Below are 23,967 nucleotides of genomic sequence, written 5' to 3'. Positions count from 1 at the left end.
ATCCCAAGTGATATGTTACAAAAATGTAGAAAAACAAGTGGTAGTCTATATTTCTAGTGTGATATAACTAATGTTTTTTTAAAACTAATTTGTCTGTGCTAACTCAATTAACACACTTGATCTGATTGACATATATAGAACACTGTACCAAACAACTTTAGCGTACATATTCTTTTCATATGTATATGGAATATTAATCACAATTGACCATATCCTGGGCTATAAAGCAAATGGGCTAAAAATGTATCAAATTGTTAAAATTATAGAGTCTCTATGTGAACATAAGGTAGAAATCAGTAAGAGTATAACTAGGGAGGAGGGAGGTGGGAGATGAGGGTAAATGGGATCAAATATATGGTGATGGAAGGAGAACTGAGTCTGGGTGGTGAACACACAATGTGAGATATAGATGATGTATTATAGAATTCTACATTTGAAACCTATGTAACTTTACTAACCATTGTCACCCCAATAAACTTTCATTAAAAAAAAAAAGAAAATCCTCATACGTTTGCATAATTATCAATGCATTTCTGCATAACCCATGGATCAAAAAAAATTACAGTGGAACTTAGCATTTTGAAGTAAAAAATAATAAAATATAACACATCAAAACTTGTGAAATATAGCTAAAATTCTGCTCAGAGAGAAATGTAAAAAGACTAGTCCACTCATTACAAACATACAAAAACTAAATACTAATGACCTACCCATCCATCTCAAAATGTTATTTAAAAGGAATAACAAATTAACTCAAAGAAATAGAGAAAAGATAATAAAAAAGAAACAAAAGTTTAAAAACAGGAGAAAAATATACAACAGACATATATTAGAACAGTTCAACAAAACCAATAGTTATTTCTTTGAAAATAATATTTATACATCCTTATCAAAGCTATCCAAGGAAAAAGAAAGAATGCATAATCTACCAATATCAAATGATAAAAATGACATCACTACAAATCACACAAACATTCCATGAACATATTATAATCAACTTTATTCTAATAATTTGATAACATGGACAAGATGTAGAATTCCCAGGAAAATACTGTTTATCAAAAATTATATAAGAGAGCACACCCAGTACTCAGATCTTAATTTCTAATACCATTCGCCAATAAAAGAAAGCTTCCCTGGAAAAGTGGCTGATTTTAGAACAGGGACAGGAAATGTACAAGATGAGGCTGGAACATGTTGTGTTGTCAGAAAATAAGAGAAGTCTCAGAATACAAATAAACAAGTCAACAACAAATAAAAACAATGTTGTCAGCATGTCAAAGGGATACACCTGAACAAATTCCCAATAGTCAAAGCCAAAACAATTTGAGAAACAAACTTTTATTATTATATTACAACCTAAAGCATAAAATAAATATGTATGAGATTGTACTGATATAAATAAATGATTGAGTAAATAAATAAATAGGGGGAATAGACAAATATCCTGTACAGAACAATTCCAAATTATTATTATATTTCCCATATATGTGTATATATATATATGTATATATATATATATAATATATATATATATATCTGTATATATATATATATATATATATATTTGTATATACATATATATATACATATGAAGTTTATATATTTATTTTATAAAGAAAAGTTTTATATACATTAAAGTTTATATATAAAATTTATTTATATAAAAGTACATGAAAGCTAGCAGAGCTGACAGATATCTGAAAAGACTATTTCAAGAAAGGAGAATAAAAAGCCAATTTCTCTCTAAAAATAGTTGCAAATTACAAAATAGCAGACAAAATCTAACATATATAAAAAGAATAATACATTGCCACCAAATTACATTATGGGAATGTGAAATTAATTTCACATTTGAGAACCGATTATTATAATTTACTATGTTAATAAAACAAGGAAGAAGAGTACATAATTGTCAATAGAGAAAGAGAAAACATGTAATAATGTTCTACCTCATTCATGATTAAAAAAAACAAACACAAAAACTAACCAAAATAACATTCCCCAAACCAAGAAATAAATGTAATGAGAATACCTAATATGATAAAGTATACCTAAAAAAAAAAAATTAAAGCAAATACTGTACTTTATGATTAAATATCAATCGTTTTATCCCAAGTTTGGGAATAAGAAAGAATACTAGGAATCACTATTTCTATTAATCACTGAAACAAAGGTCCTAGTCAGGGTTGAAAAATAATAAAGTTAAATGAAAAGATTAGAAAGGAAGTAATGAAAGTATTATGACTTTTAGACAATGTGTCTGAATAAAATCCAAAGGCATCTTGAGATAAACACTACTTTAAATATATCAATTTAGTAAGGTCACTGTGTACAAGGTCAATACATGCATGCACACAAAAAATAAAAATACATCAAACTAAAATAGAAAATCAAATACCCTTTAAAAATGCAAAAAATGTCAAATGTCTAGCCATAACCTTAGAAAAGTTATACAATTCTTCTCCACAGAAAACCCTACATCATTATTGAGAGAAACTGAAAATACTCCAGTAGAGAATAAATGTTTATGAATGGGAAGATCCAATATTGTAAAGATGTAAATGTTCCCTAAATTGATCCAGAGTTTCAATGCAACTGCAATAAAAATCCTAACAATGGTGTGTATTTTGTGTGTGTGTGTGTGTGTGTGTAAAATGAAAAGCTGATTTAAAATTTCATATAAATTGCAACAGCCCCAAAATAGCTAAGAACTGTAATTTCTTGGAAAAAGTCAAAGAACCTATGCAATTATATACATAAAGTCTTATAAAGATACAGTAATTAAGACATGGTATCATGAAAGAAAAGATAGGTAGACCAATGGAAGAAAATAGATAGTCCAGAAATAGACTCAAACACAAATGAAGAAAAGATTAGTTTTTCAATTAATTGTATTGGGTCAGCTGGATACCCATAAGCAAAAAGAAATTAATCTTGACTGTTATATCATATATAAAAATTAATGTAAATTGGGTTGCAGATAAAAAGTAAAGCAATAAAGCTTCTAAAAGTTAATTTAAGTAAATACTTTCTTGACATGGGGTAGGAAAGCATTTATGAATCAGAACAACTGAAATCATTAATCATAAAGAATAAGATTGAAAATTGGACTTCTCTTCATCAACCATTAAGAGAGTAAAAAGGTATTAGCTAATGCTACTATGGCAGTCATTGCAATATAAATCTATCAAATCAATATATTGTGTAACTTAAACTTACACAGTGTTGTACATCAAATATATATATTTTTTTTAAAGTTAGAAAAACAAAACAAAAAGGCAAGCCACAAAATGGGAAAATTCATATTTAACTGACAAGGGACACTGTCACAGTTGATACTGCTATGTAACATGTTACCCCAAAATTTGACGGCATAAAACTCCATTTTAATATCCTAATGTATTTGGTTGTTAGAAATTTAGAAGTGACACAGGGGAAGGTTTGTCTCTGATGCTCAAAGTCTGAGACTCTAGCTGAGAAGACTCAAAAGCAGAGAGAGTGACTCAATGGCTGGAGGCCACAGTCATCTGGAGATTCCTTTACTCATGTGCCCAGTGCCTGGACTGGGCCTATAACACCTAAATGTGATCTCTCCATGCTTTCAGATGTCCTCTATAGCATAATCAAGATAGTGGAACTTCTTACATGGTGGTTCAGGGCTTATAGGCTTACATGGTAGCATAAATGTTTCAGCAAACAATATGGAAGCTAACTTGTCATTGATAACCTAACCTCAAAGTCACATGGTATTATTTTTACCAATTATGTTGTCAAAGCAATTATAAGCTCACCCAGAATCAAAAGTAGAAGGCAAAGACCTTACCTCAAGATAGGAAGAATGTCAATAAATTTTGTGGTCATTTATTTAAATTACATCAGACTCATATGCAGAATACATAAAACTCCTTGTATATCATTATGGCAAAGACAGACAATCCAAAAGCAGGAAAATACCACAAGGACTTGAAATTATGTGGGTAAATTACTGTTATACTTTGTATGAACTCTATTAGCCTACTTCTATAGTCAGAGATTTTAAAAAAAATATTAGACAATAAATAATTTTAAAGTGTTAATAGAGAAGATTGTTAAATAAGCTGGATATTAACAATGGATAGAATTTGGAGAGGTAGAAAAAGGGAAATGATTTAATGTCTCACCTCTCCTCTCAGGCAAAGATGGGCCTTTGCAGCTATGATATGTCCTTGGGAATTAGGCTTCAACAAATATTGATAATAATAATAAAGGACATCTATTAAGTCATCTAACCGGGCTTCAAGATTTCCCCTTTCTAGAAAAAGCCTAATTTTCTGAGAAATGCCCCATATATACAGTTATAGCAGAAGCAGACATGTCCATATAACATGACTCTCTGGTACAAACAGTAGTTTAAATGTGGGCCCAATATTTAGGCTAGGACAATCATCTCTTCCTTTAGTTGGACTAATTGGCTAGTCTGAATTGAGCTGTGTGTCATCTTTCTTTGTCTGCTTGAACAGACTGGGAACCAGAAAACTCATAAGCTACAGTGAGCCATATTTTTCACTATATGTGTTCACAAGCAGAGGAAGTTAGCCCGAAAAGATGAAAAATAATGAAATAGATGCAAATAATGAAAGATATAGGAAGAAAATTGAGAGTCATCAAACCCAAACCCTGGGTCGATCTTTTTCTACATCACAGGATATTTCCCAGCTTTGTGAAACAGTGTGGTATACTTATAATACATTGTCCTTTTTGTTTATCTGGGTTTACAAACACAAACCAAATAAAGTTGACTGATGCAAGAACAAAGGAGAACTGAATAATTAGTCTGAGGCAATAATAGCCTCAATACAAAAGCATATTGATAGCAACATTTACTGAGGATTTACTTTATGCCACACATTACTTCAGTTAGTTCTCCCAAATGATCATACATATAAGTAATATCCCATATTAGAGAAGAGAAAACTGACGCTTAGGGAACTTAAGTAATGTATGCAATTTTATACAACACAATAAAAGAGCTGAATGTCGAACCTAAATTGGGCTCCAAAGCCTTTGCTTTTCACTTGTATGTTCTATTCCCTTCATCAAATCCAGAAGACTAAATAATAAGCAAGAACGGGATTTGAAATGAAAGGCAGAATAAGTTGTAGCCTGGAGAGCTTCTTGAATCTCTTACACTTTGAAAAAGAGCTGTGAACAAGCCCTGGGGCGGGGGAGCTACTAAACAAGCCAACCATGATTAGTTCTTTTAAACCAATGCTTCTAAAATTATTTGTAGGCAGGGAAAACAACCTACTCAGCCTGTCAGCATGTTTGGGGTGCAGTGGGGGGGGGGGCAGGAATAATGATGTACCAACATACAATTTTCAAAATTTTGTATGCATTTGGGAATAGGGATATTGTGTATTCAGATTTTAACTGCAACCTATATATGTCTTAAAGTCTAGTAATTAGAGAATTATAAGCCAATGTTTTTGATGATATCAATATGCATCACTACATACTGTAGGGTTAATGAATCTACTTACAACAACTAAATTAAATATTATGGAGCTAAATTAACACAGATTTCTAAGTGAAAGCAAACATTTCTCCAATTGAAAATGAAAACCATGAGAAAATAATATTGATGTTATACCTATAACAACTACCACCGAATCCTTCTGTAGTATTCTGAGTGTTCAACCCTCTGTTTCATATGAAGTAGAAACTTTATAATATTGACACATGTAAGATTCTTAATAAAATAAAATAAAACAATAAAAATAATATACACATGTCCCCAGCAAACTATAAAGTTTCTTAGTTTGGTTTAGAAATTCAAATTATTGTAGTTCTGAATAACTCAACAATTTTGTGGTGACATTTAGTTACATTGAAAATTGCAGGAAAAAAAAAAAAAAGCTGTGGGACTGGGCATCATTCAGCCAAAAGATAAAAAGAAAGGACTTATATTTGGGGGATATTTCAGATGTAAATAAGCAATGCTTGGTCTGAAATTCCACTGTTCTTATTTCAGATGTAAAAATCATCATGACTAAAGCATATGGTGGAAATAAACATGAAGATGTCCTAACTAAAGTAGACACTGGTATGTACTGTGTTCCCCGAAAATAAGACCTAACTGGAAAATAAGCCCTAGCATGATTTTTCAGGATGACATCCCCTGAACATAAGCCCTACTGCATCTTTTAGAGCAAAAATTAATATGAGACCCAGGCTTCTTTTCGGGGAAACACGGTAATGGAAATGAGTGGGAAACTCTCGTCGAAGCAGCTTTGATTAGATATGTACTCGTATATAAGAAAATGATTACAGATGGAATCTGGCTGCCAGGGAAAATGTTAAATTTGAGGCAACCACGGAAATTCCAATAAATACATATTTTAAGCTAGTGGAATAAAATAAATGAATGAGGGCTAGGGTAAGAGTTCAAGGCTGCCCACGTGGATTGGAGAATTAGATAATGATAGAGATGTTAACTGAATACCTGAAGGGAAAACATATCAAAGATTGAGTATACAGAAAGACAGGATTTGAGCATTTAGATCTGGGAAACTTCATTGTTAGTAGGTAGAAGTAAAGAAGGGGATCTTGAAAAGAAGAACAGGAAGGAAGGGCCAGAGTTGGGGAGAGGAAGGAGAAAGGATATGTGTGCAAAAGCCAAAAGAGGAAACCATTTAAAAAGAGAGGTGGATGGTCACTGATGCCAAATGCTAGAGTTCAGAGGAAAATAAAGGCTGAGGGAAAGATAATACATAGGCAGGAAAGATACAGGCATTTTTAATATCTTACGAGTAAAACATCTGAGCAAAATGTGGAAATAGGAGATTAAATATAGGGGCTCCAGAAACTAAGTGGGGAGGATATGGAGGCAGAGGTGTAGATGTGAGGTTCAAGGGGTTGGCAGCAGACAGAAACAGTCTAAACAGGAGTTACAAAAATGAAGCTGGACCGAACAAACATTGTATTAAGAAAGCTTGCCTTGTAAACACAACGGGGGCAGCAGTAGAAGGAAGCCCCTCATTACTTATGCTATGCAATGTCCTATTTTATCGATTAGAGTTTTAATAAAACAATTGATAAGAAACATCTAGACATTTTAGAGTTTGTAAACTAATGTTGTATCTTTAAGGAAAAATAAAAATATTAACGGCTGGAGGAGATATTCCTCCATGGCATATTTAGTAAAATGGTATCTTATTAACAGCTTCATTAATCTATGCATCCAACCATCCTACAGAGTCTGTCTCAGTTTTTGTCATTCTGAATTAGGGCATCTGTTAATTTCTGCCATTACTGAGCTATTTCATATTTGTAATAAACAGATTTCATCTTATTGGTTTTAACCAATTTCACAAATTTAACCAGGGTATAATGTGTGCTGGTCCAAACTCACATCATGTTACAGTGTCCTAATATTTGTTTCATCTTTAAATTGTGCTTTTTGTATTTTTTTACTGGATTCTATGGCTTGTAAATGACAATATTGATTAATATTATATTGAGAGGAGTCCTATTAGAAGTTCAGTACATGTTCCTCCAGATTGACAGTGGCCTATCAATGGTTCCTAGAAGGGCTATGTGAAATTATTTTGCAGTGGTACAATTCAAATGGCTGTCACTTCTTTCAAATCAGCATTGCGACTTTCCTTCTGTTAATTTTGTTTAGACCTGCATTTATTCATTTGGTTCCATTATTGCACTGAGAAAAAAAAATAACTTATTTGGCCTGATTTGTTTGCCTCAAACATATTTGGCTTCACTGTGATAGCAGATGGGTATAAAAATACATGCATGTATACACTTTGCCTCTCTTCTTGGCAAGTGAATTAGTTCACAACATTTTCTGTAGCCCATCTTGCATTTAATGTCACAGAAGGGATTCATCTTCTGGCAGTGAACATTAGTAGCCTGAAGAAAGGGGGTCATAAATCCCATTTTCATTTTTTATTAAAATCATACTATGGCAGGGTGTAATTTTCATTTTTTGATGCAGTGCAATTTGTTCAGTGACCTTGGACCATGCTCCTTTGCTAATCTGAAAAGTAGAATCAGTGTACTGACTTCTGCAACTTCACACAGTTTCCGCTAAGACCTTACAAAGCCCAGTTTTAGCTGCATACTCATTGACAGAAGGAAAAATGTTGAATTTTAATAAGAAAACAGAGGTCAGCGTAAAGATTTTAAAAGTGAAATAAAAATCTGTGAGTTACACAGAAAAGTAAAAATGTTTATTTTTTTACTTTTTATGAATTCACAATCTTCAGACTGAGTATTATTCTAGTACAACTTAATTTAGTATCTTTAGCCTCTCGAGTTTCAATCATCAATTATCTTACTATACCTAATTCCTGAACAAGAATAAAGAAAAAACATTAAAGGCAGTGTATTGATAAATAAATTAAATGTAATAATTTCAGACAATGCCTTCAGTATTCATTTTAAATAAATGTTTAACCATCACTAATAACTTTTTTTCTAAACCCGTCCATTTATGCACACAGGTTTTGATGGAAAATAATTTGAAAAGGTAGAGAGAAAAGGCAGTCACTTTCGTGGCTGATGGTCATGGTTGCCTAATATTTCCAAACCGTGGCCAGTGTGGCTCATCTTCTAGTACAGGCTTGTCACCACTAACACTTTCTACTACGTCCATCTCTGATTCACTTCAAAGTTCAACTGTCTTCTGTCAATATCCTGCCTTGATTTATGTCCATCTCTTTGACAAAGCTTCAAATCCAGATTAATCCTTCATCCAGCTTTCCTTTATAATCCCAAGCAACTGGTCGCTGATGGAGAAACTCATACACACTATACCATATAGCCACAGTTTCGTTATAAAAATAAACTAAAAATCTAAAATTATATATGTATATGGGTATATATATGTTTTAAAACTATAAGCTATGTTTTTAAAACTGTATGTCAAGCTTTCGGTACATTGTGTAATTAGTAGTTAAGACATGTGTTGTATTGTTTAACAAAATATAAAACAATAGAAAATAGAAATCAGACTGCCTATTTGTAGTAAACTAAAGTAGTGTTTCTGAAAACATTTTCTATTATGTGTGTGTATCATGGGTAACATAATAAAATGAAATTCCTACTGTAGTTCATGGTCAAAATAGTTAACGAATCTAGCATTACATGGTATACTGGTGAGAATGCAGAACTACTGGAATGCTCAGACACTGCTGGTGGAGATGCAAAATGGTTTAGCCAATTTGGAAGAAACTATACTTTCTTATAGAGTTAAACATGTACTTACCATATTACCAAGTAATTCTATTTCTAAGTTTTTTTACAGAAGAAAAATGAAAACATGATCACAAAAAGATTTGCACTTGAATTCATCATAGCCAAAATACTAGAACCAACCCAAATGTCGACCAACTGATGAATTATTCATCATAGCCAAAATACTAGAATCAACCCAAATGTCCACCAACTGATGAATGAATAAACAATTCATACATCCATACAGTAGCATACCTCTCAGCAATTAAATATTCTAACTACTGATACATGCAACATCATAGCTGAAACTATAAAGCATTAAGCTATACGAAAAAAGAAAACCAAAAAACAAAAACATGTTGTATAATTCACGTATACGAAATTCTAGAAAAGGCAAAAACCATAGTAAAACAAAAATAAGTGGTTGCTAGAATTGGGGATGAATGAAGGGTTTTGTCTACAAAAGGGAATAACACAACTCTTAGGTTAATGGAAATATCCTACATCATGATTACCATTAACAATATGTAACAGTATACACTTCTCAATACTCATCAAATGTACAGTTAAAAATCGTGAATTTTATTGTATGTAAAGTATACTTTAATAAAGTTGAACTTAAGAACATGAAGAAAAAGAGATTTTTTTAAATAGATCTTTTTAGATACTTGTAATGGTCCAAAATATATTCCCTGATAACTACCGTATTACTAGATTTCTTAACTCTTAGTATTAAATATAGCATGTAGTACTTTTTTGTTATACTTTATAATTTTATTCTACTTCAGCTCATGTTCTCCTTAATTCATCTTCTATTTATATAAATACAAGTATACTACATTAAATTAAGCCTTGACCATTTCTGAATACGGTAAATAAAGATGATCTTAAAATTTCCTGTAAGGTATTTTACCCCTAAAAACAAGAAAACCATTGTTTTTCATTTTATTTGGAGTAATGTGTTATGGGCTTATTTATACTTGTTTAAAAAAGTTGCATGAGACAATATGAGTCAATTTAGAAATTAGTTCTTCTGTAGAGAAAATGTTATTAAATAGATTTCCTATGACAATTAGTTGAAAGGGTAATTTTCTGGTTATTGATCTGTTCCAGAAAGAATTTCTTTGTAATGATTTCCCCCTTTTCCCACTGAAAACTGTTTCAACCTTGTCCTTAAAGAGTTCCTTTGAGTCTATCAATCTTCCACCCACTCTTCTTCCCTTAACAACTGATTCTAGTTGAGTCTGAATAGCTGACTAAGCAATAATCATCCTTTAGCCGTGGAGACTCTTAACAGGGGAAGATCAGATTGAAATGCTAGATGCACATTCAAATAAGTAGGTAAAACTGAACAGCATCTGTCCTTGAATTAAAAAAAAAAAAAAGAAAATGTGGGAAAACCATCAGCTATCACTCATAATTAGAGATGCCTTGGCAAAAATCTGGGTAAAATACAATTAAACATCTAAACTATCTAATGATTTGTATGTCTTAAAATTAAGTATTAGAATATATGTGTGTACCATTTAGCTTTCCTTCCTTTGGTCTTTAGTGTAGAATCTCATAGGCACAGACTGTGATGTTGACTACAGTTGTATCAAAGTTGATACACTATGGAGTCTCATCTGTCAGTCATAAGAAAAATGCCATATAGTACTTATGATAGAGTTTTGATTATTTTAATATGCAGCTTATGTTCTGAGTCAATGCCTTTGTGCAAATTTTCAAAGAGAATATAAGAATACATATGAGGTCTGACAATTAAGTTCGTGAACTGGTTGCAATGATGTCGCTAACTTTTTTTTATATCAGAGAGATTATTCATCATGAATTTGTATCAACCGGACAAAAAGTTAACTGAGTTTCCTGTTTGGAAGTGCTGAAAAGGCTGGATGAACAAGTTAGATGAAAACGACCTGAAGTTTTCGCCAACTATTCATGGCTCTTTCATCACGACAATGCACCAGCTCCCACGGCACTGTCTCTGAGGGAGATTTTAGTCAGTAAACAAATAACTGTATTGGAACATCCTCCCTACTCACCTGATGTGTCCCACAATAACTTCTTTCTTTAAAGAAAATATTGAAAGGAAGACATTTTGATGACATTCAGGACATCAAATGTAATACGACAAGAGCTGTGATGTCCATTCCAGAAAAAGAGTTCCAAAAATGCTTAGAAGTGTAGGCTCGGCACTGGTGTGGGTGCGTAGCTTCCCAAGGGGAGTACTTCCAAGGTAACCATAGTGATATTCAGCAATGAGATAGGTAGCACCTTTTCTAGGATGAGTTTTTGGACTTAATTGTCAGACCTCATATGTCCACAAAATATGGAATAGAAATTTTGTTTCTTGTAATTGCTCATGCAAGTCTGAAAACACCAGATGATGCAAAGTTGTTGAGTTATGATACTGGTAACAGATGGGTGTGTTGGGACATGGATACTGTCTAATGATGGGTAGGTCATCCTAGCTTATGGTCTCTGATAAACTTGCCTGTATCTGTCAAGATGCCACTTTTTTTTTTTGGTAGACAATAAGGTAACTTCTTTTGTGGGGGTTATGTTCTAAAGTAGGCCAAATTCACGGATAGTCAAAATTAATCCATCCATAATGTACATATATGGTTGAGGGAATACAATATAGTATGGTCTTTCTCATGAAAGGAAAGAATGACGTCTGAACAGATATCTATGAATTTAAACTATTTGTGCTAGAAGGATACCATCACATCCCTAGGGCTGAATAGTAGAGAGGTTCCTGAAAGGTTTACTGCATGTCCCTTAAATATTTGCCTCCCTAACTTTAATACATTTTAATAGATATGTTGTTTGCTATGAGGAATAAATGAAACATGAAGTTTCACTTTATAGAAAGTTATACACTAAATTCTAGTCAACCAAAGAAAAAGTATACACATAGTTCTGTTCCACTGCATTTTTCTTTAATTACATGGAAGAGAAAGTAGCTTATGTAAGAATAAGAACATCAAAGGAATTATATTATTGCATTTTCAGTCATAAATCCTGTCTTGATCAGGTAGATCTAAAAATGAATAAGTCCAATAGACAGGGAATTTTACCACAGAATCAAACTCTAGTATAAAGTCAAAAGATTTCAAAGACTTATGAAGAGGTACAAGCTGGAGTCAATATTACATTTATCAATAATCATAGTCAAAATAACAGAAAACTACCTCTGGTGTGATGTGTTCTATTATAGGATAATAATTATGAAATACCTATTTGAATATTTATGTGTTTTCTTTAATCTTGACTTTCAGATTTTATAAGACATCCCAAATGTGGGTTGTGAGAAAGTAGATCTGATATTACAGAGAAATGTACCTGAGTGAAGGCAACAGATACCATTGGACAGGGTGACCAAAACAGGGTTAGAAATGTCAGTATGATGGACATACCACTTCTCAGTTTGATGGGCCTGCTATTGCACCTCATTTGTCCAAAAAGCCCCAAACTTTGGGCACACACATGGCCAATCCATTCAATCATGGTGGCTTTAAATCTTAGCTGATGCAGCACTGCACACTTTACATTGGTTCCAGATTAGCTACCTTCTCTTTTTCCATTGCTAGCATCCGTTTCAGCTTTCTTCCACCTGCTGAGTAATTTACCATTGTTCTTCCTGCTTTCAGGCTTCAAAATACTATTACTATCATAAAGTATTATTGTTAACATTTATTGTTATTCACATTTATTTATTAATATGACACATTTGTTAATATTAATTTATTGATGTAATAATAATTATTAGTATTGTATAGTAATATTCATTTATGAATATAATAAATGAGTAATAATAACAATTATTATTTGCTGTGGTATTATGCTGGCCTATAGGGTAGTTTCAAAGCAACTGTGAGGTCCCAGTGTTTAACGGTGAGGGTGGAGGGGAGAGTACAGAGATAGTAGTGTGTGATGTGTGAGTGCCGGTATCTGTGTGATAGAGTGAACTATGAGGAAATTATTTTTTAGACTTTAATGCCTGGTCTTTTCATTACATTCTTTTCCTAAGACATCTGGGAAGATGATACATTGATTAATTCCTTGATTGTGCTTCTAGAGATGATATTGTTATTATTATTATTTTTTAACCAATTGGCCTCTAGGATGCTTCTGTACCCATCCTCACCCCAAACATAAAAATGACTCACTAGCGTATCTTCCAAGATATCAAACCTGGTCACTGTTTTGCAATCAAAATTGTCTAGTTTTTGAGAAAATATTTGTATTTAAAATACTCAACTATGGTCCATATAGGGCCCTAGAATTAGCTAGATTCAATACAACAAAGTTATACATTCTTGAACTTTAAAATATGTTCTTATTTCTTCCAAGAAGCATATCCTTTCCTAAATTTTTGCCTTGGATTCTTGATAATTCACTTGGAGGAAACTGTTTCCAAATTGATATTAAGTAGAATCCAAGGTATTGTTTTCTAATTTCTGATTAATGAAAATAAGAGTTGTATGTTTTAGTTAGAAAGAAGCTGAGTAATGTAATATTTTGAATATCATTATAGAATCTTATACATGGAAGAATCTCGGGACTTGATCATGGTCACTTAGATATTTAGCAGTAAATTCAGGCATTGGACCTCCGTTGGGGTTATTGTTACTATATTGGCTGCCTCTCAGGAGAGAATTTTAGACATGAATTCAACATGAGAATAATATGTTCCAAGAACTGCAAATAGAATCTGTGTCATTTATTATTTTAGCCTGTTTTCCTAAAAAGAATATTATTTTTCATTTTGTTCTATCTCCTTTAGGGAAGGTTTACCTTGATTCAACAAGTTTTCCTTTCCAAGCACTCACATTTTGTCTCTTGGATGGTCTCTTTTCCCTTTATTTCTACTTCACCTAAATGTCTGTATTCCTTTAACTACCTTTGATTGTCTTTGGTATCCATTCCTTTTTTTGTATTTGATTTTCATTGTTGATACAACTTTATTTATTTTATTTTATTCTTTCATTTTTATTTTATTTATTTCTTTTATTGGGGACTATTGGGGAACAGCGTATTTCTCCAGGGCCTATCAGCTCCAAGTCGTTGTCCTTCAATCTAGTTGTGGAGGGCGCAGCTCACTGGCCCATGTGGGAATCGAACTGGAAACCCTTTTGTTCAGAGCTTGCCCTCTAACCAACTGAGCCATCCGGACACCCCTATTGATACAATTTTAAATAAACGAGCTTTGGATCCATGAGAAATCTAACATACTCGTATGTAGTTTCAGTCTTGAACCTTACCAATGTTGTTCCATCAAGTTAAAGCTGCTAAGAATAGAAATGAGAACTTTTAAAGTGTTCAGAGTCATTTAAGAAACATTATTTTCTCCATATTTCAGGAACTCATTATTTCATTTCACTTAACAAAAATCATGATGAAGATGATGATGACGATGATGATGACAATAGTAATTGGTGATGGTGCCATAAAGATAACATCATGAAGTACAACAACAAGTAGTAATCATAATAGTGACAGTAGTGCTGAAGGTTAGTAGTAGTTCTGGTAGTGGTAATGGTAGTGATAGCAGTAGTAGTGCTGGTGGCAGTGGTGGTAGTAGGAGTGGTGGTTGTGGTAGCGGTGACAGTGCTGATGGTGGTGGTGGTGGTGGTGGCGGTGGCAGTAGTAGTAATGGGAGCAATAGCAGTCCCACCAGCAGCAGCAAGTACTCAATACTGGGCATTCAATCATGTCTTTTCCACAGCATCCTATAAACATCATTTTCATTAGGTTGAGTCATGCATTAACTTGTCAATATTCAACTGATTTTGAACTACTAAATAGAAATATATACACAAATGAGAAAATGAGGTGTCAAGAAATTAAATCATTTATATGAAGTTACCTGGGAAAAATAATTGACAGAGTTCAGACCTTGGTGTATCTGATGAAAAAATCCATTCTCTTAAATTACTCTATATCGTAAGTTCTCATGTTTTAAAAGCTGTTTTACCAAGATTTTTCATTTGTATAAAGATAGGAAAGTACAAGTTATGTCTTCCCTTTTCCCAATATTCTATAATAGACTGTTCCTAACATGCCATACTTTCAAAGAGTGTTTAGTAAAAATTAAAGAATGGGAAGTCCATGTCATTCATTTTTATATGCTTCAGGAAACCTATTAACTACCTTGTACAATAAATGGTCACAAAATTGGACTGAATTAGATGACTGGGAGAACTGAATTGCTCTATAATTGTCCACCCTGTTGGAATGTAGTGCTGTTAATATTCAATTAGTTGTTCCCCACATCTCAAAGAAGACAAGTAGACAGTGTTAATGACGTGCTAGTAAACGTGTGTAGTCTATTCTCTACATTTTGTTCTGATACGTAACTTTGCCAAGCAATATAATCTGTTCATTTGGATAAGATATTATTGGTTTCATTTTTTAAATTAAACCTGCTTTGTTTGCTTGCTTATTTTGTTATCAGTGATGAGGTCTGAGGTTTGGGGATTTTCACAGAGAAAGAAACAGTTCCCAAAAGGGGAGTCTAGTTCAAGGAAAGTAAGAAAGATGAGGTCCATCTGTCCACAGCAAAGCAGTCCAGAATTAAGTCTACTTCTCTAGCTGTTAAAGGCAAATCAGCCACAGGGATATGTATAGGCAATGCAACAATTACTGTGCCTTCTTGTGCCTTTGCCAAGGGATATTAATGTGTCGGATAAGTATTGATCCCTTATGATATACATCACAGCAGCATCCATAGATATGTATGATGTATCCCTGTTCATTTCACACGTGGGAAAACTAATATAATACAATGTGATCAAACTCTACTGCAACACAGGAGAGAAGTCGAGAAGAGATCTCGAAAAGCTCTTGGTGATAAAATAACAGTATACAACATGCACACACACTCAGCCCTTCATTGATTATGTCCGTTAAAATTTGTTTGCAACATACGGTCTCTGGCATGAGATGGAAGGGGGAAAAAAAAAGGCAGCCAATGGGAAATAGAAAACCTTTCAATTTGATGACATTTTCTTAAACATAAAAAATAGGCAAACTTGAAAAAAAATACAAACACATAAAGCAATATCCTTAGCTACTTGTTTTAGCCTTTTCCCTATTATTTTAGTACTGAGTTAGAAAACAGTTTCTTTCTTTACTCCCTACGTTTGTTTTGTGCTGGATACCAAAATGAAGGTGTTATGATATAGAGGAGTGGAAATCCTACCGCTATTAAAACCAGCATACGACCCCAAAAAAATCTAACCTTTGACCACCAGGTGAAAACATACAGAGAGTGGAGTCCTGTCTTTAAGACAATCTAATCTGGCCTTAATGTATAAGTGATGGAATTGAGGTCCAGAAAAATCAAGTGATTGCTAATTACAAATACTCTTCAACTTATGATGGGGTTGTGTCCCAAAAAACCCATTTTAAGTTGAACATATTGTAAGTTGAGATGGATTTTGTACAACTAACCTACCAAACATCATAGGATAACCTAGCCTATCTTAAACATGCTCAAAACACAATATCCAAAAAACGCTGGCAACACAGTGCACTGTAGGGTATCAGTTGTTTACCCTCCTGCTCACCTGCCTGACGGAGCTATGGCTGACGCCACTGCCCAGCATCGCGGGAGAGTATCATACTGCTTATCACTAGCCTGGGAAAAGATCAAAATTCCCAATTTAAAGTGTGGTTTCTACTGAGTATCTATTGCTTTTGTTCTATTGTAAAGTCAAAAAATCTTCAGTTAAACCACTGTAAGTTGGGGAACTTCTGTAGTGTGCAAGCTAGACTAATGCTGTGTGTTACACAAATATCCAAAGCTATTGGAAATCAACCTAAATAATTACTTAAAGCCATAGATCAGAAAAGGGTGCAGGTGCACAAAAATACACCACTCAGTCCAGTTCTGCCTCTGACAGAAACACAGAGGATGGTTCCTTGCAAATCATGGTAGTAATCCTGATAGCCATTGACCCCTGAAGGCTGTGTTTTCTTCTTAAGCCACCGCAGATACATCGTCATGTTTTGAATCTGTTTAAGTTTTGGTTTTCCTACCTCTTGAGGTAGTCACGTGTTTGTGGTTAGTTTCCTAGGAAGTAGAAACTAGGAAAACAAAGATAAATAATCAAGCCTTAGTCCTTATTTCCAGGAATTCATGCTGTGATCTAGAAATGGATTGTTATGATACAGTGAATTATCAGAATTAAGATGAGAGACTACAGGTTAGAAAAGCTGTAGAACAGTGTTTCCGTTGTCTTAAATTCACCCACTATAAGCCTCAAGAAGCTAGTACGAACATTGGGTACTGTGCACCTATGTTCTCCCTAGGGAAAAACCCTCATTACTTAATAAGCCAAAGTCATTTATTCCTATTCTACTTTCCTAGTCTTTTAAATTAATCCTCATTTATCTGAGAATGCCAGTTCTGGAGAGGCGGAGCTTCCTTTTAGCAATGCCTTCCCATTCTCTGACGGGCCTTGCAGAGGTAAGTCTAAGTTCAATCTCTCTCTGTAAGAGAAAGAGCTGTACACCTTTATAATAAGAATGAGAAAAAAGCCTTTTCTTATATGGTTTCAGAAGGACTTTAATTGTACCCTTTCAGTACGTTGGAGGATTTTTCTAAACAAATTGACAATGAGTCTAAAACAGGTATGTAAGACATATAATTATGTAGAAATCTGACCATATTTTAACCAGTCTTTTGATTACTTGTTTCCCTTCACTGCACCCTCATATTAACCTTACAGTCAGGATGGTGACACAAGACATACTCAAACCACAGGCCCAGTATTTTAGACGTGCTCTATAAAAGTAGGGTGGAGAACAGAATGACAAACTCCACAATTGATCCATTCAAATATTGAAATATCGCATGTGCCATGATTGACCTTCCATGTAGTCTACAGACTTTTAGTTCCTTTTGCCAAGAGAAAACAATTCACAAAATATTCAAAGAGTTCTCAGAATGCCTGTGACTCTATCACAAAACCCCACAGGCAGAAAGGTCACCTACTACAGATATCATTGCCCAAAATCTTCATTTGTTATGAATGAAGTTTGAATGTATAAAAACATCACCTTAAAGAAATAAAAGAAACTCCCTGTCAGTTGAGATTTCATCTTGAATGGCCTAAATGTTGCAGAGTATTATTCCTACGGATATTCTTTCATTGGTTTATCTTTGGGAAAGGAATGATTGGTAAATCAGTAGTGGCCTTGAGACATGTGTGTATAACTATATCTTACTGAAAGCTTATTATGTACCAGCTTCTATGCAAAGCACTCACTTTATATGATTTTTCTCATTTAATCCTCTCAACAATATTATAAGGTAAAGATTTATTACCTCTACTTTATCAGTGAGGAAGCCAAGGCTTAGGAAAGATAAGCAACAGGTCCCAGGTCAGATATTCAGTGGATATTCGGTGGTGGAGGAATGATTTAAAACAAGCAATCTGACTCCAACACAGGGTTTGTAATTTCCTCTTGCAGTCATGAAAATAAAGAGGAAAACCTCCTTGGTGGTGATATCATCACGAATGGCTCATCTTCAGTGATCATAGGAACCCCAGAGATGATTTTAACCAATGTTCTCATTTTACAGGTGAGAAACTGTTTTTTAAATGTCTATTTTTATTTCTATTGACATAACATAAATTACAAGAATCTCTATGACCAGGATGTTTACAGTTTATTTCAGTAAACACTGTTTAAATACTCTAGTTTGAAAAACAAATTCTAAAGAATATAATAACTTCCTAAAAAAACAGCTATTTTTGATGGCCTCTTCCAAGCTTTATGTATAACAAATAATATACACAATAGAGCTGATGATATCACAATACTGCATATTACTTTTCCCACAGTATAGAGTTTTCTATGTATCCAGACAGTCTGTACATTTATCATTTTAATGGCTTTGTAATATTCCATCAAGCTGATGTACCATAAAACTAATTCAATGCTTTTTTTATAAAACATCTGACTTTATTTACTAAATGCAAACAAAATTTGTGTGAGCATGTATTAGAAATTGCTATACATATTTTCAATGAAAAAAATCTTTGCAGAAATAGGCAGATTGTTATCTATGTTCCACAAACCAGATTTGAGAGAAATACTTTAATGAAATGCATAGAGCTTTATTTATTCTTATTTGAAATGTTGAAGTCTGGAATGGTAATTCTTTACCTGTCATCTGTAATACAGATTATTGTTATTATGATTATATATGAAGCTTTGTGGATGTACCCTGCACTTTGTGAATATATCATAGAAATAAAGTATGTCTCTGCTCCCAAATGCTTATGAACAAAAAGAAAAAAATGGGTAAAGTACAGATAATTGTGAAATTGAACAGAGATGCATTTTTGTAGATGAAAACTTCATAGAAAAATGTAAGCTTTGGAGAATGATTTTAAATGGGAAACAAAAGATCCTAGATAAAATAAATAAATAAATAAATAAATTTATGGTGATGACATCTCGAGGTTTATTTTTAACCAGCGGATAGACTTGATTGAGTGATTCTCTCAAGTACATGATTTAACTTCTGCAATTCTCTGTTATCTGAGAGGAGCTTATCTGCCTGCAGTGGACAATTTAACTCTCAGAGGACTAGCTTTTCTGTTTTTTTTATCCCCAATTAGACTTGTTTCTACCTTCCCTGAGATATTAGTACCTGTGATATTGAAATCAACTTTTGTTTAATGCATGTATCAGGACCTATTAATCTTTCATAGAATTGTTTCAATTTCTACTTGCTGAAATTTAAAAGGTCAAGGGAATAAGGGGGAGGATGATGACACAGTAGTCACTGAGACTGAGTGATAAGAAAGTGTTTCATAAAGGAATTAATGTTTGAACCGAGTCCTGAAGGATAATTAGGATATGGGAAAACCCATCAAGGGGGGACAGGGCATCTCACACAGGGGAGCGTGGAGGCATGAAATATCATGGGCATCATACATGGTGTCCATAGTATCTGCAAACACAGATGCATATGCATGTAAATATTTACAAGTGGCTACTGATATTACATTAAAATACATGTCATATTCAAAAACATCACATGGTGTGTTCAATGTGATACTCTTTTAATGGTGCAGTTAAATGGGCTGTACAAATTGCAATGAATGCAGTGTATTAATGAAGTATTTCTATCAATCCTTGTATATGCATTTATGATTCATTGCCTTAGATGAATTATACCTCTGATTTATTTTCACTGAATAAAATGTAACATTTAACATACTCCATAAAAAGTAAGCCAGAATGCTGAAAAATAAATATAAATAATAAAAATAATATTCTTATCTATGTTTCCAGATTTTATGGGAATGCTGCAGGATCTGTTAGTAGCTCAGTATGGCTAGAGGTTAGGATGCACATTGAGGAGAGCAAAAGAAAGGGAGAGAGGGAGAAGGAAAGAAGGAAGGAAAGAATGAAGGAAGGAAACGTATCTGGAGTCTAGAGGCCCTAGTCATTCCAGCCATCTCAGCAGTATTAGTTTCCTTTTCTGCTGTAACAAATTACCACAAATGTAGTGGCTTAGAACAATATAAATTTATTCTCTTAACAGTTCTGAAGGTCAGAAGTCCCAAATCAGATTCGCCAAACTAAAATCAAGGTGTCAGCAGGTCTGGCTCCTTCTTGAAACTCTGAAGAAGGATCTATTTCTTTGCCTTTTTCAGTTTCTAGAGTCTGCCTTTAGTGCTTGGCTGATGGCCTCTTCTTCCATCCCCAAAGCTCATCACTATAACCTCTGCTTCTGTCATCATAAGACCTCTCCTCTTCTGTAGTAGTATCTCTCTCTGCCTCCCTCTTACAAGGACACTCGTGATGATATCATTGGGCCCACATGGATAATCCAGGATCATTTTCCCATCTCTAGATCTTTAACTTACGCACATCTGCCAAGTCCCTTCTGCTCTATAAGATAATATATTCAGAGGTTCTAATGACAAGGATGTGGAAATCTTGGCAGTGAGAGGCATTATTCAGTATACCTCACCAGCAAAAGTCATTCTAGAAGACTTCAGCCACGTAAGTAAAATCAGCTGAACCCAACCAGATCAGAACTGCCCTGTTTAGTCCAGGTTAAATTACCAACCAGTAGGATATTGAGTTAAAAAAAGGGTTATTTATTTATGTTTTGAGGTATATTGTTATGCAACCAAAGCTAATTCATATAGGTAAAAAACAATTTTTAAAATTTCTGTTTGAGGAAATTGTGGAGCCATCCAGGTGACCAAACTGGCAGGTAAAATTATGGATCTTGACTTTAGCTAGAAATTCAAGGTCAACTAATTGAATTTTAAACTAACAAGCAAAATGAATGAACTTGATTCCTGTAATATGAGTTCATACTAGTAGCACCATGCCTCCCTCCCAATGGGAAGAACATGGGATTTTGAGAGTCTCCCATTCCTAAACACTTAAGTGTAATTTCTCTCTCGTGAAAGGGTAAGTCTAATAATTTCAGAAGACTGCATTCCTTCACAATACAGATTCTAGTTTCAGCTTCTGTCTTCCGAATCAGAGCTCTACCTCTGAGTAGTTGTGAGGCTACAGTGAGATACACTTCAGTGAAATAAACTACAATAAGATACACTACCATGTTTCCCTGAAAATAAGACCTAGCCAGACAATCAGCTCTAATGCGTCTTTTGAAGAAAATATTAATATACGACCCGGTATTATATTATATTATACCTGATATTATATTATATTGTATTGTATTGTATTGTATTGTATTGTACCCAGTCTTATAGTAAAATAAGACCAGGTCTTATATTAATTTTTGCTCCAAAAGACACATTAGAGCTGATTGTCTGGCTAGGTTTTATTTTTGGGGAAACACTGTACATAAATAACTTAAAATAGAGCCAGACACTCTGTAAAATGCCCTGTGTTATCTGTGATTATTATCATCTCTTCACAAAGGCTCATCCTAACCCAGGAAGTCACAAGCTACTTCTACCATTTAAAGACTCAAGAGTGCCTCATGCACAATCCCATGAGAGCACTACCTTCTTTGTCTTTCTAAAGCCAACACACAGTCTTCTGATATCATCCCTATTGCGAGAGATTCCTTGTGTTGTGGCTAATTCTGCAAAGAAGAATTGAGAAAAGAAGTGAAGTAGACTTCCAGTCTTACATCTGCTGCAAACTAGCTTTGTAATTTTAAACAAGTCACTTAAGCTCTCTATGCTTCACTTTCCATGAGTTCTAATATTTGTTTGGCCTGTTTCACAGATCGATTGTAAGGAACAAATGAATCGATTAATCAATCTAACAAATGAACCGAGCATTAATGATAGCCTTGGCCATGTACTGGTTATTCTGAAAACTTGGAAGTTAATGATTCTTTCGTAGTTCATAAGTGTGATGATTAGGTCTTCATGCTCTTGTGTGAGATGTGCCTCCCTCAACCCTTGTTATGACTTGGCACATTACCTATCTGATGTTGAAAAAAAAAAAAAAAAGGAAGTTATTACCAGACCCATCTTGATAAGCTATACCCTTGGTCTTAGTCCACATTGGCTGCTCTAACGGAATATCATAGACTTGGGTGGCTTATAAACAAAATAAATATATTTCTAATAATTCTGCTAGCAAGATCAAGATACTAGCAAATTCAGTGTCTGGTGAGAGCCCACTTCCTTGTTCACAGGTGTCCTTCTTTTCTCTGTGTCCTCACCTGGTGGAAGGGGTGAGGGATCTCTCTGGGGTCTCTCACAAAAAGATACTAAATCCAATTCATGAGGCTTCTGCTCACATGACCTAATCACCTCCCACAGGCCCCACCTCCAGGTACCATCACATAGGGGTTAGGTTGCAACCTATGAATTTTGGAGAGACATAAACATTCAGTCTCTAGCACCCCTGCTCATACACATAAAATGGCTTCCTGTTCCTGGATTAGTAATAATGTCCTAGAAAAAATAATGTATCCTTCAGGTTCTGTGGGCATAGGCCAAAGTAGCCTGCCATAAACAGAGACATTATTCTAAGATTTGAATTCAATATTGAAAATTCATGCAGATATATGAGGGAACATACATTTATAGTATTCCTTCTACAAAATTACAAGAATTAGAGTAAAGGGTTAAAATGACAAAAATCCTCTCAACCTTCAAACACAAAGAGAATACCAGAAGAGGAAACAACTTACAGTTAGAACATCTCAAGAAAGTTTGGGAAGCTAGAAGCAGATGGACGATTCTTTACTGACTTAGCAGATGAAAGGAGAATTAGCATCTTTAAGATATAAGCTAACAAACAAATTGATTCCTATTACAGAATCCAGGAAAATTTGTAGAATTATAGGCAGTTGATAGCTCTAAAGATTCAATGGGGATAAAATTGTAAAGATTGGTCAAAAGCCTGTGTATATTTATAACCCTAGATCCACTCCTGCATGGATGACAATTACACCCACCTCTGAATCTTATGCGCGCGCGCGCGCGCGCACACACACACACACACACACACACACACACACACCAGAAAAAGACAAGGAACTTATTCTCTAGAGTGTGAATAAGACAGCTTCCTTGTGTGGTTCAAAACCAGGTTTAATTTGCTTCCCAAAAGACACATTTGCTTATCCCAAAATGGTGTGTGTGGGGGATGGTCCAAACAACAAAGAAGTATCTGATCCCAAACATCAATAGTGTAGAGACTGAGAAACTAAAATACCAGAAGAAGTTGATGGTGGAATGCAATACTAAAGTCAGA

The 23,967-nt window shown here is 34.1% G+C and overlaps 1 non-coding gene across 1 annotated transcript; it reads left to right on the top strand.

The window, feature by feature from the left end:
• The first annotated feature begins 22,590 nt into the window (after nucleotides 1-22,590).
• LOC141568122 (small nucleolar RNA U13) lies at nucleotides 22,591-22,693 on the top strand. The gene has a single exon (XR_012491141.1). It is a non-coding gene; the product is annotated as a small nucleolar RNA U13 (small nucleolar RNA).
• The last annotated feature ends 1,274 nt before the right edge of the window (nucleotides 22,694-23,967 follow it).

This window comes from Rhinolophus sinicus, linkage group LG01 (genome assembly GCF_036562045.2).
Source record: "Rhinolophus sinicus isolate RSC01 linkage group LG01, ASM3656204v1, whole genome shotgun sequence".
Classification (NCBI taxonomy): Eukaryota; Metazoa; Chordata; class Mammalia; order Chiroptera; family Rhinolophidae; genus Rhinolophus; species Rhinolophus sinicus.
The sequence above is the reverse complement of the archived record's forward strand: the minus strand, read 5'-3'. Positions and strand labels throughout refer to the sequence as shown.